Raw genomic sequence first — 17,500 nt, forward strand, 5'->3', positions numbered from 1 at the left:
ACCTCCTTACTATCTTCTCTCATCGCCTGCTTTCTTTGTTCGCTATCTAATCTCGAACTCATCATCATTCTTTGTTCACTGCACACATACCTACAGTGACCCCTCACGCCTCATCTCCACAGTCACTATTCCTTGCTTCTCCCTCATCACTATCCCCACCACTCAAAACACCATCATTAACCACAGCTTTCTCTCTCGCCATCACCCTTCATCTTATATTCATCATCCTTTACTCACTATATCACCTTCACCATTACCCTCACACTCACCATTCCTTCCTCACCAAGCCAAACCATCTCTCACCTCTCCTTCACTCTCCCACCACACCATCACGTATTCATGCTCCTCCCTCTAGCAGCCTTCCTTCACCCATCCCTTCAGTCACCACCCACTCCTGGCACATCCTTCCTTCCCCCCAGCCATTACTACCATCGTCTGTAAAAGGCAATACAATTTCGAAAACCTTGAAACCTTCCCTTCCATGAACCCACAGCAAATCCCCATCCACTCCTGCAGCGTCTTCCCCTACCCCGCCCAGCTCTCCTTCACCCACATCACTAATAATGTTATTTCAATCTTGCCCTCAAATTGTTGATGCGCGGGGGGTCCTCTGGGCGGTGCATATCACACGTATCTCCTCCACCCACGCCTCCAGTACCCTCCTCTCACCCACCCACGCCCCCACACACCCTGGCGGCAGCTGGGCCCGAGGACAGCGGGTGTTGGAGGATATCGACCGTGACTGTACGGTGACTGCCTCTAGTTTAATCTATTAGACTCCCTGCCAGCCTTTGTTTATTCACTTAAATACGCAGGCTTAACGTAACCTTCCAGTTCGGGGCGAGTCTCGTGTTCTGCCAGCATCTGATACCTGGTGTGTCTGTTGATGTGGATTTGTCACCTCTGGGATGTTCGAGTCTGTGTTTCGTTTTCTCTTCTCAGCGCGAAGGATGAAATGTTTGTGTGTTTTTTTTTTTTTTTTTTTTTGTAGTCCAATATTCGAGTGAATGTCTTGATAACACTTCGAGAGTTTGCGGAGTTCGGATTCGTCACTTATTGAATATCGTGGTTGTGTTTGAGTTTCTTCTCTACACGACAGTTATGTGAGGTTTGCACTTGAGATTCCGTTTTCGTCTCTCCCTTACACTGTAGATATTTTTTTATTTTTCGTTTTATGACTTTTCCCCCTCGCGCGATGGTTGTTTGAAATGTTTGCGTTTTTCTTCCTAATTTTCTCCCCCACACGATCGTTTTAAAATTGTACGTTTTTTCTCTCCTCTTCCATAAATTCAGTCCATCAGTATCCCCGTCCGTTCATTATCTCTCCATCTCGCCCCCTCTCAGTCGGCCGCATCCTCGCACCTCTCTCCCCTCCTGTCCCCTTCCCCGTCACCATGTTCTCTCTCTCCCCACATTTTTCATCTCCCTTCAGACAGTGTTCCCTTCCACCTGGCGGCCGCTCCTCCCCTTCCTGCTCCCCAGCCGCGATCCCTCAACTACCCACAATGCCTCGCCGCCTGTGCTCTGCCTCTTCTTTGTTACCATATCTTTAATTTTACCTTTGTTCCTCACCATACTTTCATTGTTAGTCTTCTTTTGTTTTATATATATATATATATATATATATATATATATATATATATATATATATATATATATATATATATATATATATATATATATATATATATATATATATATATATATGAGGGAGATGAATAAAATGGAGATAATGGATAAAGATTACGTAGAAAGAAACTGTAAATAAAGAGGAGAAGAGACGTTGGGAGGTGATAATTATATATATATATATATATATATATATATATATATATATATATATATATATATATATATATATATATATATATATATATATATATATATATATATATAATTTTTTTTTCCATTTTTTTCTGTCCTTAATTTTAGTCTTTATCTACTACAGTACATGGTTAAATTTAGTCTGTTTGTCACCTTTCTTTTAACTTATTTTTTTACTAACATACCTTCTAATTCAATATTTGTTATCTTACCAACATTTTTTTTTGTCACCTCATCTCCACTTTTAGTCATTCGATCACCATAACTAATTTTTAACGACATTCCGTCTCCATATACCTTTGATTTTCGTCTTCACCCTCTAAATTCTACTTTCCTTTGAGGTATTCTAGTACTCTTTTCATCAATACCTTCATTATTAATTTTTGCCAGCATGTTTCCTTCCGGCATTTACCCAGCATGGTCCACCTTTCCCTCATCATCCGGTAAAGAACAGCAAAAAAGTAAATAAATAAATAGAATAACCCCCCTATTTATATAACTATTTTAGTCTCAGTTGATTAAGTGTCTGTCATTTCGTTTTCTAATATGTATACTTTTTACTTCCACTTGTTTTCGTGTATCTTTTCCTCCCTCCTCTCACCACACTGTTTTTTTCACACTTTTTTTTTCTATGTAAGACGAGAGACAACTTTTTTTCCTTTTTTTCCCCTTTTCTGCTTTTTTTTTTTTCGTCACTCCACGTCTTAAAAATGCTCCTACTTTTTTGTCCCGCATTTTTATTTCAATGTTCCTGCCATCAACTCCCATTTTCTTCACCCTTGGATCTCTCTCTCTCTCTCTCTCTCTCTCTCTCTCTCTCTCTCTCTCTCTCTCTCTCTCTCTCTCTCTCTCTCTCTCTCTCTCTAACTTCCAGGCTCTCCACACTCCATTTTTCTTCCCTCACACGCTTATCTTAATTTCCCAAACACTCTCCCACGCTCCACTCCGTCACCATCCTCTCCTTCTTCCACTGCACTCACTCTCACGCTCCTGAATCCACCCACTTGCTCACTCTCCTCCTCCTCCTCCTCTTCCTCCTCCTCCCTGCCACTACATTTTTCCCTTTCGTTACATCTCCAATAACTTTCAACCTTTTCCCTCCCTCTCTCCCTTTCCTCTGTCAATCCAATTCTGCTTTTCTACGTCCATCCGTCCCTCCCTCCTCTTTCTGTCTGTCTCTTCCTCTCTCTCCTTCTCTCTCTCTCGCTCCCTATTCTCTCTCTCACTCTCTCTCTCCTCGCTGAGTAGTCTCCAGAGCCTCTTCACTCATAATACAAAGCCAACAAACGACACAGCGTCAATTAGCTTCATTTCATTTCGAATCTAAAAAGTTAAGCATTTTAGCCTCGAGTCTCCGCCAGTTCTTCCAGGTCCCATCCTTGTCAGTGCTTAATGCGTACGTCTGGTTGCTCGTCCCCTGTTGTTGTTGTTGTTGTTGTTGTTGTTGTTGTTGTCCTGTACTGTTTCTGTTGTCTTCTGGTGCTGCTGTTGTTGTCTTCTGCCTTTGTTGTTGCTGTCTTTTGCCGTTGTTTTCTTCTGCTGTTGCTGTTGTCTTTTGTCGCTGTTGTTCTTGGTGTTATTGGTGATGGTGATGGTGGTGGTGGTGGTAGTGGTGGTGGTGATGGTGTGTGAATGTTTGTCAAGGATGTTACGTTCTTCTTATCTTCCCTTTAAGTGACTGCACGTATGTATGTTCGCATGTCCCTCTGTCTATGTCTGTCCTTATAACTATCCTTTTCTTCCGTCTACGTATTCGTCTGCATGCATCGCTTCTGCTCCCCTAATTACTTCCGTTATTGCATTAAAAAGTGATTAACGAACCTAACAATTTATCATCCAGAACATAAAGTAATGGAAAGTAAAAGTTACAAGGGACACAAATGCAACTATAAAAAGATACACCAACATATTTCTTCAACGTAATTCTTTTCTCCGTTTGTACCGAGGCGAAGAGGAAGGGGAGCGAGTGGCCGGCAGCATCAGAAGCGTGCAGTGCAATGTAATTAACGCCTACACATTTCACCTTATGAAGCGTTACCTGGACAGCGTGTTTCCCCGAACTGGTGAGCCAACAGACAGTGACTATAACAAGAATTAGGAACAGGCGACCTGGCGTGGAAGGTAAAGTGTGCTTGTTAGGACCGTATTGCGACTTTCATGCATTTTTTCTTTGTCTGCCTCTCTCTCCCTCTCCCTCTCCCTCTCTCCCTCTCCCTCTCCCTCTCCCTCTCCCTCTCTCTCTCTCTCTCTCTCTCTCTCTCTCTCTCTCTCTTTCTCTCTCTCAGCTCATGTTATCAGACATCCACTTCTCTCCCTCATCTCTTTTCTCAATGACAAGAACTTCTCTTTACTTAAATGATTCCGAGAGGCATTCAAATCAGAGGCACACACACACACACACACACACACACACACACACACACACACACACACACAGTAGCGTTATCATATGCAAACATGAGAGGAGGCAAGCGGCGTCCACTTGGCGATAATGGGTCTGCCGTAAATGTTACCTTGCTAATGCACAGCTTGGTGAAGAGGGCAGGAGACGAGCAGGAGAAGAAGAGGAGGAGGAGGAGGAGGAGGAGGAGGAATCTACGGCACCACTCCACCAATTTTTTAATAGATATGACACCTACGTACTGCACAACCTCATTCCATTTCTGCCTCCTTGCTGTAAAAGTTTGCCCAGCACTTTAACATGAAAAACTACTCGAGTCAAAAGTAACCGCGTACCAAGCAAGGGTTTCCGAGGTGCATACGTGGCACCTTGACGTTCCAGTTTATGTTAAGGGATGTGATGTACTTTTGCCGTTACACCGTGAAGCAATTACAGGGGGTGCGAAATACGTGCGTGCTTGGCAGCTGTCCGAAAATGTGAAAAAAGAAAATGTTTTGCTGGTGATTTTGAAAGTGAGCAGGTAAAGAAATATGTAGTTAGTGGATGCGAGGGACAGTGATTGAGTTGGTCAATTAATGAGATAGACAGGAGCGATGTATCGGGTGCGTGAATGCAGAGAGGTGGATGCGCGTGTAAATGCGCGTGTGGTTGCCATTGTTTTCTTTATCGTGAGTGTGATGCAGATTTTTATGATGATAAGTATACAGATATACGATACGCCCCCAATAGACAGTAATGTAGACAGGGAGTGAGATAGACCGTGAAATGAATACTGAAATGCAGCGAGATGCGTAGTCAGTAACAGACGGATAATGTGTAATGAGTAAAATTATATCCATAAATGTATAATTCCCTGAGGTCAATAAATTATCTATCTCTATCTATTTTATCTATCTATCTGTGAGACAGTAAAAGCGTAAGATATAGTAAGTGAGATCAACTGTAATACAAACACGGAATGAGATAGGAAGAATGAAACAGAGTGAAAGAGAAAATTAAGCAGACAGGAACACAGAGTGGGCGTAAGATACAGTCAGTGGGACAGGGAAAATTAGGTACAGGAAAAATTAGGGACAGGAAAAATTAAGGACAGGAAAAATCAAATCGCGTCAAAAGTCCCAATATAAAAGTAGGTATCGCATGATAAACTAATAAAAGTAAAAGGAAAGACAGAAGGAACGGACTAGGCACTCAATATTTAGTCATGATGAAAAAAAAAAAACTCTTCCTTATTAAATGGTTAAGATTAATAAACATGACGCTAACAAGATTCGTTTTAATATTGTTAGTAGGAATAAAAATACGGTTGTTATTAGCAGTTAAATAAGCCATGTTTTTAGTGTTTCTTATATGAGGTAACTGGCAAACTTTTTCCACTTTCTCGTACAAGACTTTTGTGTGCGCAAGGCGCAGCGTGCGTCAATGGACCATATTCTCAAAAACACTTCTACCCTCATCTCGACTACTTTCAAAAGGCTCTAGTTAAAGTGACAGGTTTGTAAGGGTGTTTTTATGGATCTAATGACAGCTTGATAAGATTTTTACATTACTAACATGAGAAATACTCTTGAGAACCCGGTTGATCATCTTCGTGGCCTTTGAAAACAGTCGTGGTGAGAGAGCAAAGCATTTCTCAATACGGGCCTCTAGTGTGTGTCATTGTGGCTGAGCAGTAACACTTGTGGCGTCCAGCAGTGGGGTAATGGGTCGTGTACTGAGAGTCACCGGAAGACACTCATACCTTGCTCATTATACAGTTTTGATTCTGCGTTCCTGTGATTGGGTATCGTTGAGTTGTGACTGGGTAATGTTTGAGTGATAAGTATTGGAATGGAGATAATTGGTAGTGATAAGGTAGTGAATGGGCAGCATTTGTGCAAGACATAATTGATTGGCTGATGTGAATAGTACTTGAGGAATTGTTGGTTGATAGCAGGATAACAGTTGACCAAAGATAAGGTAATGATCGGGTAATGATAGGATACTGAATTTTAGTGATTGGGCAATAACTGGAGACAATTCTCATAACTCTACGTATGTTCTTTTCTATTTATTATTTAACTTCAGTATTAATTTGAAACTATTTTTTTTTTACTTCCTTTCGATTGTTTAAATATCCTATATGTTAAAATTCATTCTAACGTTGGGGTTCCAAACATCCATTAACATTGCGCAATGATAACTGTTTATTGTCTTTACTTTCTGTAACACAAAACTCGTAAGTTGTCACTCATGACGTCAGAAGGGAACACAAGACCGCGCGGGTGGAAGAACGAGAGCGGCCCGCTACGAGAGGAGATGGAGAGGGAGCGGTTCTGGGGGAGCATGAGAGTCAAGTACTGGTTCCTGGTGACTGTGACTGCTTACATACTGCTCGCCTGGCTGCTGCTGGTGGCCTTGGTGGTGGGCGGAGTCTTCTTCCTCAAGCCTAAACCAGCCACGATATCTCATACTGATGAACCGCAAAACTCCTGAGGCAAAATCAAGAAAGTATGGTGAACCGCAAATTTCCTGAGGCAAAATCAAGAAAATATGATGAACCGCAAATTTCCTGAGACAAAATCAAGAAAATATGATGAACCGTAAATTTCCTGAGACAAAATCAGGAAAAAATAACTAACCGCGAATTTCCTGAGATAAAACCAAGAAAATATGTCACGTGGATGAGAACATTTTCCTTCTTCATTTTTTTTATTTATTTATTTTATTTTATTTTATTTTTTTCCAGGAGGACTCTTCCATTTCCATTCCTCACTGGCATTGCGTTGGAAGTGTTCGTGAGATTCAGATTGCTTCTCTTAACGAATTCTACGAGCGCGTCACTTTTATCATTTCGTGTATGTATTTTTCAGAGTTTCTGCAAATCATAAGCATAAATTACCATTACTATTAATTTCGTGCATCTATCTTTTAAAGTTTTCTTAAGCTTTTATTGCTACAAGTTTTTATCCTTAAATTCTTTTAGCCGATCTTTGTATTACTGTAAAGGAATATATTGGATCTTGTACTTTTTTTTAGTTTCTTCCACATCCTTATAAAACTCTGCTATGTTCTTCTCTAAGGCTTGAGCACCTGTGTATAACTGTATAAAAGTCAACTTTGTACAAGTATACGTTGATAGGTTTAGTTATTAAGCCAGCTACTGTTCATTATATTACATAGATCATCATTATTTCCAGCTGGTTTTGTTCACCGATAAATCTCCTATGTGTTCCTTATTCATCTGTTCTCCGTAGCAGGTGACCGTCCTTTAATTACACCAATACTTCCCATTTCCTTTTAGCCTTAGTACACACACACACACACACACACACACACACACACACACACACACACACACATGTGAATATTCATGTGTGGAAGGACACGGTCACTCGCACACAACTTGACGCTACTAGTTAAAAACGTGTTTACTCTCTCTCTCTCTCTCTCTCTCTCTCTCTCTCTCTCTCTCTCTCTCTCTCTCTCTCTCTCTCTCTCTCTCTCCATCAACACTGTTTTCGCACACGCTGAACACCTGCGCGAGCCCACACACACACGGAAAACTCGCTCGCTTCCTGCTGCAGGGGATGACTGATTGAAAGATAATTTTGCACCTTTTTTTGTAAGATTTACCGATACACGAACGCGCAAACAGGCGATGAAAGCGGCGCCGCCAGTGAACGAAGTGAGGGTTTGGCGGCGGGGTGGCGCGGCGGGGTGGCGAGACGGGGTGAAAGAGTGGAGTGGAGTGCACGGTGGAGTGAAATGGGTGGCGGGAGTGAAAGCGGGAAGCGTTATACTATTTCCCATATTCTGAAACGCTTTGCTCTCTCACCACGACTGTTTCCAAAAGGCCACAGAGATGATTAACCGGATTTTCAAGGGGGTTTCTCCTGTTAAAAATGTAGAAATCTTGTTAATCTGTCACTGAAACCATAAAAACACCATTAAAAACTTGTGTCACGTTATACTATGGTCCATATTCAGAAACGCTTTGCCCTCTCACCACGACTTTTTTTTTCTTTATGTAGGAGAGACACCGGCAAAGGGCAACAAAAATCCAGTAAAATATAAGGTCCGCTAAGATGCCGGTCCCAGAATAGGGTCCAAAGCGGTAGTCAAAAATTGAAGGATAAGTATCTCCAAACCTCCCTCTTGAAGGAGTTCAAGTCATAAGAAGGTGGAAATACAGAAGCAGGCAGGGAGTTCCGAAGTTTACCAGAGAAAGAGATGAAAGATTAAGAATACTGGTTAACTCTTGTATTAGAGAGGTGGACAGAATAGGGGTGAGAGAAGGAAGAAAGTTTTGTGCAGCGAGGCTACGGGAGGAAGGGAGGCATGTAGTTGGCAAGATCAGAAGGCAGTTGGCATGAAAATAGCAGTAGATGATAGCAAGAGATGCAACATTACGGCGATGAAAAAGAGACTGAAGATAGTTAGAAGAGAGGAGTTGATGAAACGAAAAGCTTTTGATTCCGACCTGTCTAGAAGAGCGGTATGAGTGGAACCCCCCACACATGTGAAGAATATTCCATGCATTGACTGATAAGGCCCCAGTACAGAATTAGCAACTGGAAGGGTGAGAAAAACTGGCGGAGACGTCTCAGAACACCTAACTTCACAGAAGCTGTTTTAGCTACAGATGAGATGTGAGGTTTCCAGTTTAGATATATGTAAAGGATAGACCGAGGATGTTCAGTGTAGAAGAGGGGGACAGTTGAGTGTCGTTAAAGAAGAGAGGATAGTTGTCTGGAAGGTTGTGTCGAGCTGATAGATGGAGGAATAGATTTTTTGAGGCATTGAACAATACTAAGTTTGCTCTGCCCCAATCAGAAGTCAGGCGTTCTGTGGCTTCCCTGCGTGAACTGTTTACTTCCTGAAGGGTTGGACGTCGACGAAAAGACCTGAAAAATTGCAGGGCGGTATCATCAGCGTAGGAGTGGACAGGACAAGAAGTTTGGTTTAGAAGATCATTGATGAATAATAGGAAGAAAGTGGGTGACAGGACAGATCCCCGAGGAACACCAGTATTAATAGATTTAGGAGGAGAACAGTGACCGTCTACCACAGCAGCGATAGAATGGTCAAAAAGGAAATTGTCAAGCTACAGAGAGAAGGATATAACAAGATACATAGGACAAGATACAGATATGAGACTGTGATCGGAGGAGCCCAACGGAGAAGATAGGGTAACAGCATAAGCAGAAAGATTAGAGGTTAGGAAAAGGTCAAGAATGATGGGCGTATCTCCAAGACGGTCAGGAATACGAGTAAGGTGTTGCATCAATTGCTCTATGTTGTGGAGGATAGCAAAGTTAAAGGCTAGTTCACCAGGATAGTCAGTGAAGGGAGAGGAAAGCCAAAGTTGGTGGTAAATATTGAAGTCTCCAAGAATGGAGACCTCCGCCAAAAGGAAGAGAATCAGAATGTGCTCCACTTTAGAAGTTAAGTAGTCAAAAAATTTCTTAAGAGGAGTTAGGTGAGAGGTATACAGCACAGATAAATTTAGTTTGAGAGTGACTCTGTAGTCATACCCAGATAGTGGAAGACTCGGAAGATCCAAGAGCATGGGCACGAGAGTAGGTTAAGTCGGTGCGCTCATAAACGCAACATCCAGCTTTGGATTGAAAATGACTATTTTCAAAAGGCCACAGAGATGATTAGCCGGGTTCTCAAGAATTTTTCCTGTTGAAAATATAGAAATCTTGTTAATCTGTCACTAGAACCATAAAAACACCATTAAAAATTCGTGTCACTTTAACTATACGGAGGCTTTTGAAAGTGGTGGAGGTGCGGCGCAGAAGTGTTTCAGAACATGATCCTATTACACGCTCATTCCTCTCCTTGACTTTTACCGCTCACTCATCCTGCTCCTCGTCACCTTCACTCTACTTCCTCACGCAACTTCACTTTACTGCCCGCTATCCCGTCCCTCACCCACCCACGCTCACTTGCCAAGGAAGAAAGGAAAGAGAGAGTAAGTATATAGAATGAAGGGTGTGGAGAGTGCAGATGGGATGGAAGAGAAAAGTATATACAGGGAGGAGAGAAGGAAGGACAGGAAAGAAAAAAATGAGACGAAGAAAAGGGATGGCAAAAGAATTACGGGAGATGGGTAAGAATGGCAGATGGTAAAGATGACTTGTGCAAAAAGAAGGGAAAAAAATAAGCAATAAGTACAGAGACAAAGAAAAAAAATAAGGAAGAATAGATAAAAAAGAAAATGATGGCAAAGATGAAAAGCACAGAGGATTGAAAGAAAGGAACACGAAACACAAGGACAGGAAGAGAAATAAAGGAGACAGCAAAGACGAGGAAGAGAGAGGAAGGGAAGAAGGGTTAAGGAAGGTGTGAGGGATATAATGAGAGAAAGGGAGATGGCTGGGCAGAGGAGGGAGGCGGAAGGAAGGAGAGGGCCTGGGATGGCGAGAGGCAACGAGCGATGGTCATCAAGGTGTTTGCAGTAATCTTACCTTGTTTGACCTCATCAGCACCAGAACCTTTGTCCTTTAGCACACCCACCACTAGCAGGACTCCTTGGCTCCCTTCCTCTATCCCTCCCTCCCATTTTTCCTTCCTCTATTCCCTCCCTACCCTCTTCCTTCTCTCATTTCATCTACCTCACTCTTTTCTCAACTTTTAGCCTTCTCTCTGTTCTGTTCCTCGCTTCCACCCTTCCTCTCTTCTCTTCCTCCTTTATCTGTTCTCTTCCTGCCTCCGTCTTTATCTCATCTCCCCTCCCTCATCTCCTTCTTAGTCTTCCTTTCTCTATTCTGTTCCATACTTCCCCCTATTCTCTCCCTTCCTCCTTCCTTCTCTTGTTTCCCCTCCCTCCCTCACTCCTTTTTCTTACACTTACACACTTCCTCTCTCCTCTCTCTCTCTCTCCTTCCTCTATTCTCTCCCTACCTCCTTCCTTCTCTTATTTCCTCTCCCCCATTCACTTCTTCCTCTCACTTTCCTCTCCCCTTTCATTCTCTCCCACATCACACTTCCACCCTTCCTGTCATGTCCTCTTTCCCTCCTTCTCTCCTCCCTTCCTTCCTCCTCGGTTCCTCCTCCTCCTCCTCCTCTTCCAAACTCTCCTGCTTTGGATAATGGTTTTGTATTCTGCATCAATTTTGCATTTCGGGGACAAAGTTTGTTCGTTTTTTTTCCCCCTTTTTTTTCTTTTTTCTCCCTTGCTGCCAAATCTCACAGTATTACGATAGGAATTGAAAAGAAGTCCGTAGCATTTGTTGTAACGTGTTTTTTTTTTTCCCCCCTTTTAGATTCGAGTATCTTTTATGTCCACTAGTTCAAGATGCGTCCCTGAGGTGAGAGAGAGAGAGAGAGAGAGAGAGAGAGAGAGAGAGAGAGAGAGAGAGAGAGAGAGAGAGAGAGGAACGAAAGGGAAAAAAAGGGCAGGGGAGAGGATCGTTGGGTGAGAGAAGGTTAGGAAGGGGGAAAGGGAGGAAAGGGGAGAGGGGAAGAGCAGTGGAGAGATAAAAGGTTAGGAAGGTAGTAGGGAGAGGGAAGGTTAAGGAAGGATAAGGGAGAATAGAAGGATGGGGGAGGAAACGGGGAAGTTAAGAGGAGAGGGATGTTAGGAAAGAGAGAAATTAGAGGGAGAAGGGAGAGAGTTATGGGAGGAGGGAGGGTTAGAAAAAGAATGGTAGAGAAAAGTGAGAGGAGAGGGAGAGTTAGGAAGGGGAAGAGAGTGGGGGGAGAGGAACGCTAGGAAATCAACACTGGAATTCAGGAGGAGAAAGAAAGGGAGAAGAAGAAACATGGAGGAGAAAGGAAGACAAGAAGGAAAAAAAGACAGGGAGGAGGAAAGAAGACAGGAGGAAGAGAGGAAGAAGACATAGGGAGGAGGGAGGAAAATAAGACATTGGGATCAAGGAAGAGGGGAAGAAGAGACATTTGAAGGAAGGAAGAGGAAGCAAGGAGAGAGGAAGAGGGGACATGAGAAAGGTGGAAGAGATGACAATGAAAAGGAGGAAAAGAAAGCAAGGAGGGAGGAAGAAGAGACGGAGGAGATAGTAAGAGAAGACAAGAAGGGAGGAAGAGGTCAGGAAGGGAAAAAGAGGAGACAGGGAGGAGATAATAAGAGGAGACAGGGAGGAAGGAGAAGTGAGGCGAGAAAAAAATGAGTAGGAGACAGGGAAGGAAGAGAGAGTAAGAGGAGACTTGCGTGAATAACAGAATACTTGACGTGGCGAGCACTTTGTCTCTCTCGCTCAATGACGCCAGAGTTAAGTCGAGCCAGAAAACTCATTCACACGCTGCAGGACAATAAATTTCCTGGACTCACCCGCGTGCGTTACCCCATCACGCCCCGACAAGGTCACACAAAGAGCCTTCATGTCGCGTCCCCTGCCTGTCGTCCTCTCTCCCCTGCTCTGCCCTGCTAAACACAGCCTCCACCACCGCCTCTCTCACCAAGCCCCGCCAAACGCGCCGCTTCGCTCATGAAACATTCAGTCTGTTTGATTTCATAAGCTCTTTACCAGTAACAAAGGAAAAATATATATGTGAAAAATGAAAATAAAAATGTACACGATACATATTCTTTTCTGCCGACTTGTTTTCACGGAGAATATATTATTTTTTTCTTTTCTTTTTTTTCTTTTTTTTGTGTTCTTCACTCGCTAGTTTCCTGGTTTTCTCTCTCTCTCTCTCTCTCTCTCTCTCTCTCTCTCTCTCTCTCTCTCTCTCTCTCTCTCTCTCACCGGTTTCCTCGAATCCTCCTCGTCTCTTTCTTGGTTTTTTCTTTGTTCCTTTTTTCAAATTATTCTTGTGTTTAATCTCTCTCTCTCTCTCTCTCTCTCTCTCTCTCTCTCTCTCTCTCTCTCTCTCTCTCTCTCTCTCTCTCTCTCTCTCTCTCTCTCTCTCCTCCCAATATTTACCTTCCCTTATTAACTCAACTACTCGTCGCTGTTAGCTTTCCCTCTCCTTGCCATCCCCTTCCCTTCCTTGCTTTCTCCCTCCATGATTACCTTTTCCTCTTCCCTTCCTCCTCCTCTCCCTCCTTCTTTCCCCTTCCGCGATTTCCTCCATGTTTGCTTCCTCCATCCTTTCCCTCTCTCAATCTTTCCTTACTTCCCTTCCTTAGATTCTTCACTGTTCGCTTATTTTCTTTTTTGCTCTTTACGTTTCCTTTACTTGCTTGTCTTTTCTTTCTCTTTTCACTTTTTTTTTACTTCTTTCCTTCCTTCGTTGACTTATTTTTCATTTCTGCCTTTTTTTCATTCATTTTCCCCTATTCATCTCTCATTCTTTCCCTCATTTTTCTCCTCTCCTATCTCTATCATTCCCTTCTTTCCTTTCCTCCCACGTTTCCTCCACCTCCCATATCCCTCCATCCTTCCCCTCTTCCCTGCCCTCACACCTCTCCTCCCCCTCTCATATCCTCCTCTCTTCCCTCCATCCTTCCCCTCTTACCGAGTTCATATCCTTCCCTCCTACCGCCATCCTTCCTCTCTTCCCTTCCCTCACACCTCTCCTCGACTTCCCATATCCTTCTCTCCTACATCCTTCCCCTCTTCCCATTCCTCCTACCTCCATCCTTTCCTTCCTTCCCTTCCACCTCTCCTCCTCCTCCTCCTCCTCCTCCTCCTCCTCTCTGCGTTAAGTCAAGTCTTCTAATTTCACCTCAGTCCTGCAACACGACTGCAACTTCACGTGACTGAGAAGCTTGCTGTCTGGTTGCTAGGGGGAGGTGTTACCGGCTCTTTACTAGAACGAGGAGGGGAGGGGGGCAGGGGAGGAGGAGGAGGAGAAGGAGGAGTTTCAAGGTCGGTGGGGGTTTCGGTAAAGGGGCATAATGTGGTGCGTAAAGAGAGGGAGGTTCGGTGAAAAAAGATTGTTGGTAAGGTGAAGTGGATTATTTCTTATGGCGCTTAGAGGCGAGAAGTAAGGGAGAAGAGGAGGAGGAGAGGGAAGGACGGAGTATGTAGATGTAAGAGTGAAAGGAGTGAGGGGTATATGAGAGAGAGAGAGAGAGAGAGAGAGAGAGAGAGAGAGAGAGAGAGAGAGAGAGAGAGAGAGAGAGGAAATGAAACACAATACACTCTCTGATCCATCTCTTAATACACCCTCAAACATTTGCAAACGCACCTCGATAAACCCCTGATCCAATATCTCTAAAGCGCTCTTCTTTTGTTTATTGAAATCAGGGTAGCGCGCACGCCGACTTTTGTAACTCCATCCCAGCTAATAACATTCTGATCAAACATACGGGACTGAGATAAGCGAAGCGTCCGCCAGCCAGCCAGGCAGCCCAATGCATGCAAACTTTTATAAAAACCTCATAACACACGCTTGGATATTACGCTCCATGTGTGTGTGTGTGTGTGTGTGTGTGTGTGTGTGTGTGTGTGTGTGTGTGTGTGTGTGTGTGTGTGTGGCAGAACAAACGGTGTCACATGTACAGGTTACCTCATTTTCCCACCACACTGCGTCCCTCCCTCCCTCTCTCCTCTTTCCCTCGCGTCACAACAGCGTCACCTCACACCGCGACACGAGTGAACCGACCCCCCCCATCACACACACACACACACACTGACGCCCCTCCTTTTGTCCCTATAACGTTTGTTGTATCCTCCCGTCCCTCCTACATCCAACACGGCCTTTCCTTTCAGCTTCCCTATCCCCCTCTACTCTCTCACTCTCTTTCTCTCTCTCCCTCACTCTCACTCTCATGTCCTCTCGTCCCAATTATGTCTCCCCGTCCAAACTCTATATGTCCTTGTGTCCCTCTCATTTTCTTCCCGCCAAAGCCGTGTCCTCTCGTTCCGGCCAAACCCTCCCATCCCCAATATTTTCCGCTAAGTGTTGACAGACGCCTCCAGAACCAGCACACAGACGGCGCTCTATGATGAAGCTGCAAGAGAACCAATTTTTTCTCGTATCTCTCAGAGGACCCGCAGCCGAGCACACCCAGCCGCCCTCTGCCAGACCAGTCCTCGAGGGTTTGTTTAAAGGGGAATCGGAGTGTCCCAGGGGTGTGTAGAGGGGAGGGAAGGGGCGGTGGCAGGCACGAGGCGAAGAAGTGGCTGGGGAGATGATGGAGGATGGGAAACTGTAGAAGCAAAACAAGAGTAGTGATTAGAGAATGGCGTGGGAGAAGGAAAAAATTGCGTGGTGATGGGCGAAGGGCAGCACGGAGGGAAGGGCTGGAAGGAAGGGCTGCGACAGGGATAAGGAGCGTCTTCAATATCCCTAGTTGAGTTTCCCATCAAGACTCGCCCCCGAGAGACATCTGGGGCCCGAGGGTGAGGCGGTGACAATAGGGGCCACGGGAGCTCAGTCGCCGGGCACAATGAGGCCTCATTAAACATTTAAATACACCAATTATGAGGCACAATATCCGGTCCGCCCCGCACACCACCTCCAGGTAATGAGGTGGTGAGGGGCGGCGATCCTCATCCCTATTCTCCCCACACCCTCTCCCTCTCTCCTTTCCTTTTTTTTTCCTCTTTCTCTTTTCTAATATGAGTAACTACTTCCCACACTTACTTTTCCATTTTTTTTCTCATTTTCTTTTCTTCTCTTTCTCTAATAGCACTTTTTTTCCCTGCCTTCTCTTCTCTCCCTTTCCTTCCCCCCTATTTCCCTTCTTTAATATGAGTAGCTACTTCCCACACTTACCTTTACATTTTTTTTCTCATTTTCTTTTTTCCGCTTTCTCTAATAGCTCTTTTTTTCCCCCTGTCCTCTCTTTCTCTCCCTTTCCTTTCAGTTTCTACTTTATCTCTCCTGTAGAAACTCCTTGTCACACTTCCTCCCATTCTTCTCTTCTCTAATCACACTTCCTCCCATTCTTCTCTTCTCTAATCACACCTCCTCCCATTCTTCTCTTCTCTAATGATTCCTTCTTCCCATTCCTCTTACCCAGTACTTCCCCTTCTCTAACTTCCATTCGTTCCCTCAAGTCTCTCTCTCCCCTCCACTGGCCTCCCCTACTCACACACCTGGCTCTCCCCTTCCTTCCCCTCCACCAGACACACCTGACACGACACAACCTCTGACAGACTGTTTCTCAACTTCTCCCCACCAACACACACACACACACACACACACACACACACACACACACGGAAACAAACTTTAGACACAATAGCTTCAGGCGATAGGTGAGAGAATACACTTTTTTTCATATATTCTTTTTTTTTATATCTTCATTTTCTATTTCACAACCAGCCTGACCTCGATTATTCTTTCATTACTGGTGATAAGAAGCATTACGTGGAGTGCGATGCGATAAGTGTCTAGATTACGATTCATTGTGGCCGTGAGGAGAAAATTTTTTATCTCAATACCCACTCGCCTATTTGGTAATCCTTCGCCTTCGAAACACACACACACACACACACACACACACACACACACACACATAATCACCACTGTCCACGCACACTCACATGCTACTGTACATATTTATCATAATGGCTATTTGTTTTTACTACACACACACACACACACACACACACACACACACACATTCCCCAACGCTTCCAACACATAATCACCCAACAAAATTAATCGAAATAGGATGCGAGTATAGATAAAGGGGGACTATGATATATAAAAAAAAATAACTAGTAGATGAACACGCTTAGTTACGAGGGAGTAGATCACACCTTCAATTATATAAGAGCAATTACCTGTGCGTGAGAGGTGTAATTAGGTGTCAATCGCAGACTAACAGGTGAGTTGGTCTTGAAATTGGGCGAAGGAAGGGTTGTGAAGGGGACAAAATAGGTGAGAGGAGAGGGGAAGGTGAGAGGACGGGAGTGAGGGAGTGGAGACAGGGACGAGTAAAGGGAGGGAATGGTACACGGAAATAAAAGGGAAGTGGGAAGGAAAGGCACGAGAGGAGAATGGAAGTGCGATAAAGGAGACAGATGGGAAGAGATGAATGGAGAGAGAGAGAGAGAGAGAGAGAGAGAGAGAGAGAGAGAGAGAGAGAGAGAGAGAGAGAGAGAGAGAGAGAGAGAGATAGAGAGAGAGATAGTCGGAGAAAGACAAAACATGTACAAAGAAGAAAATTACTGAATGAAGAGAGAAAGAAATAAGGAAAAAGAAACACAAACAAAGGGAATACAAAGCGAGATAAACAAGAAGATTCATCGTCTCTTCTATCTCACACTTTTCTCTCCCCACGCTCACTCTCCCACGCTCCCTTCCTCCCTCCCTCCCTCTCCCTTTCACTTCCCCCACCACCCCCCAACACACACTTCCTCACGCCGCGAACTTGCTGCAAAAGACTCTCACTCCATTTTACGAACACAACTTATTGCCAGATGT

The 17,500-nt window shown here is 44.1% G+C and overlaps 1 protein-coding gene across 2 annotated transcripts in view; it reads right to left on the reverse strand.

Moving 5' to 3' along the window:
• LOC135100483 (protein rolling stone-like) overlaps window positions 1-17,500 on the reverse strand; it is a 52,303-nt gene that overhangs the window by 24,720 nt on the left and 10,083 nt on the right. The gene's annotated exons all lie outside the window — the stretch shown is intronic.

This window comes from Scylla paramamosain, chromosome 5 (assembly GCF_035594125.1).
Source record: "Scylla paramamosain isolate STU-SP2022 chromosome 5, ASM3559412v1, whole genome shotgun sequence".
In the NCBI taxonomy this organism is placed as follows: Eukaryota; Metazoa; Arthropoda; class Malacostraca; order Decapoda; family Portunidae; genus Scylla; species Scylla paramamosain.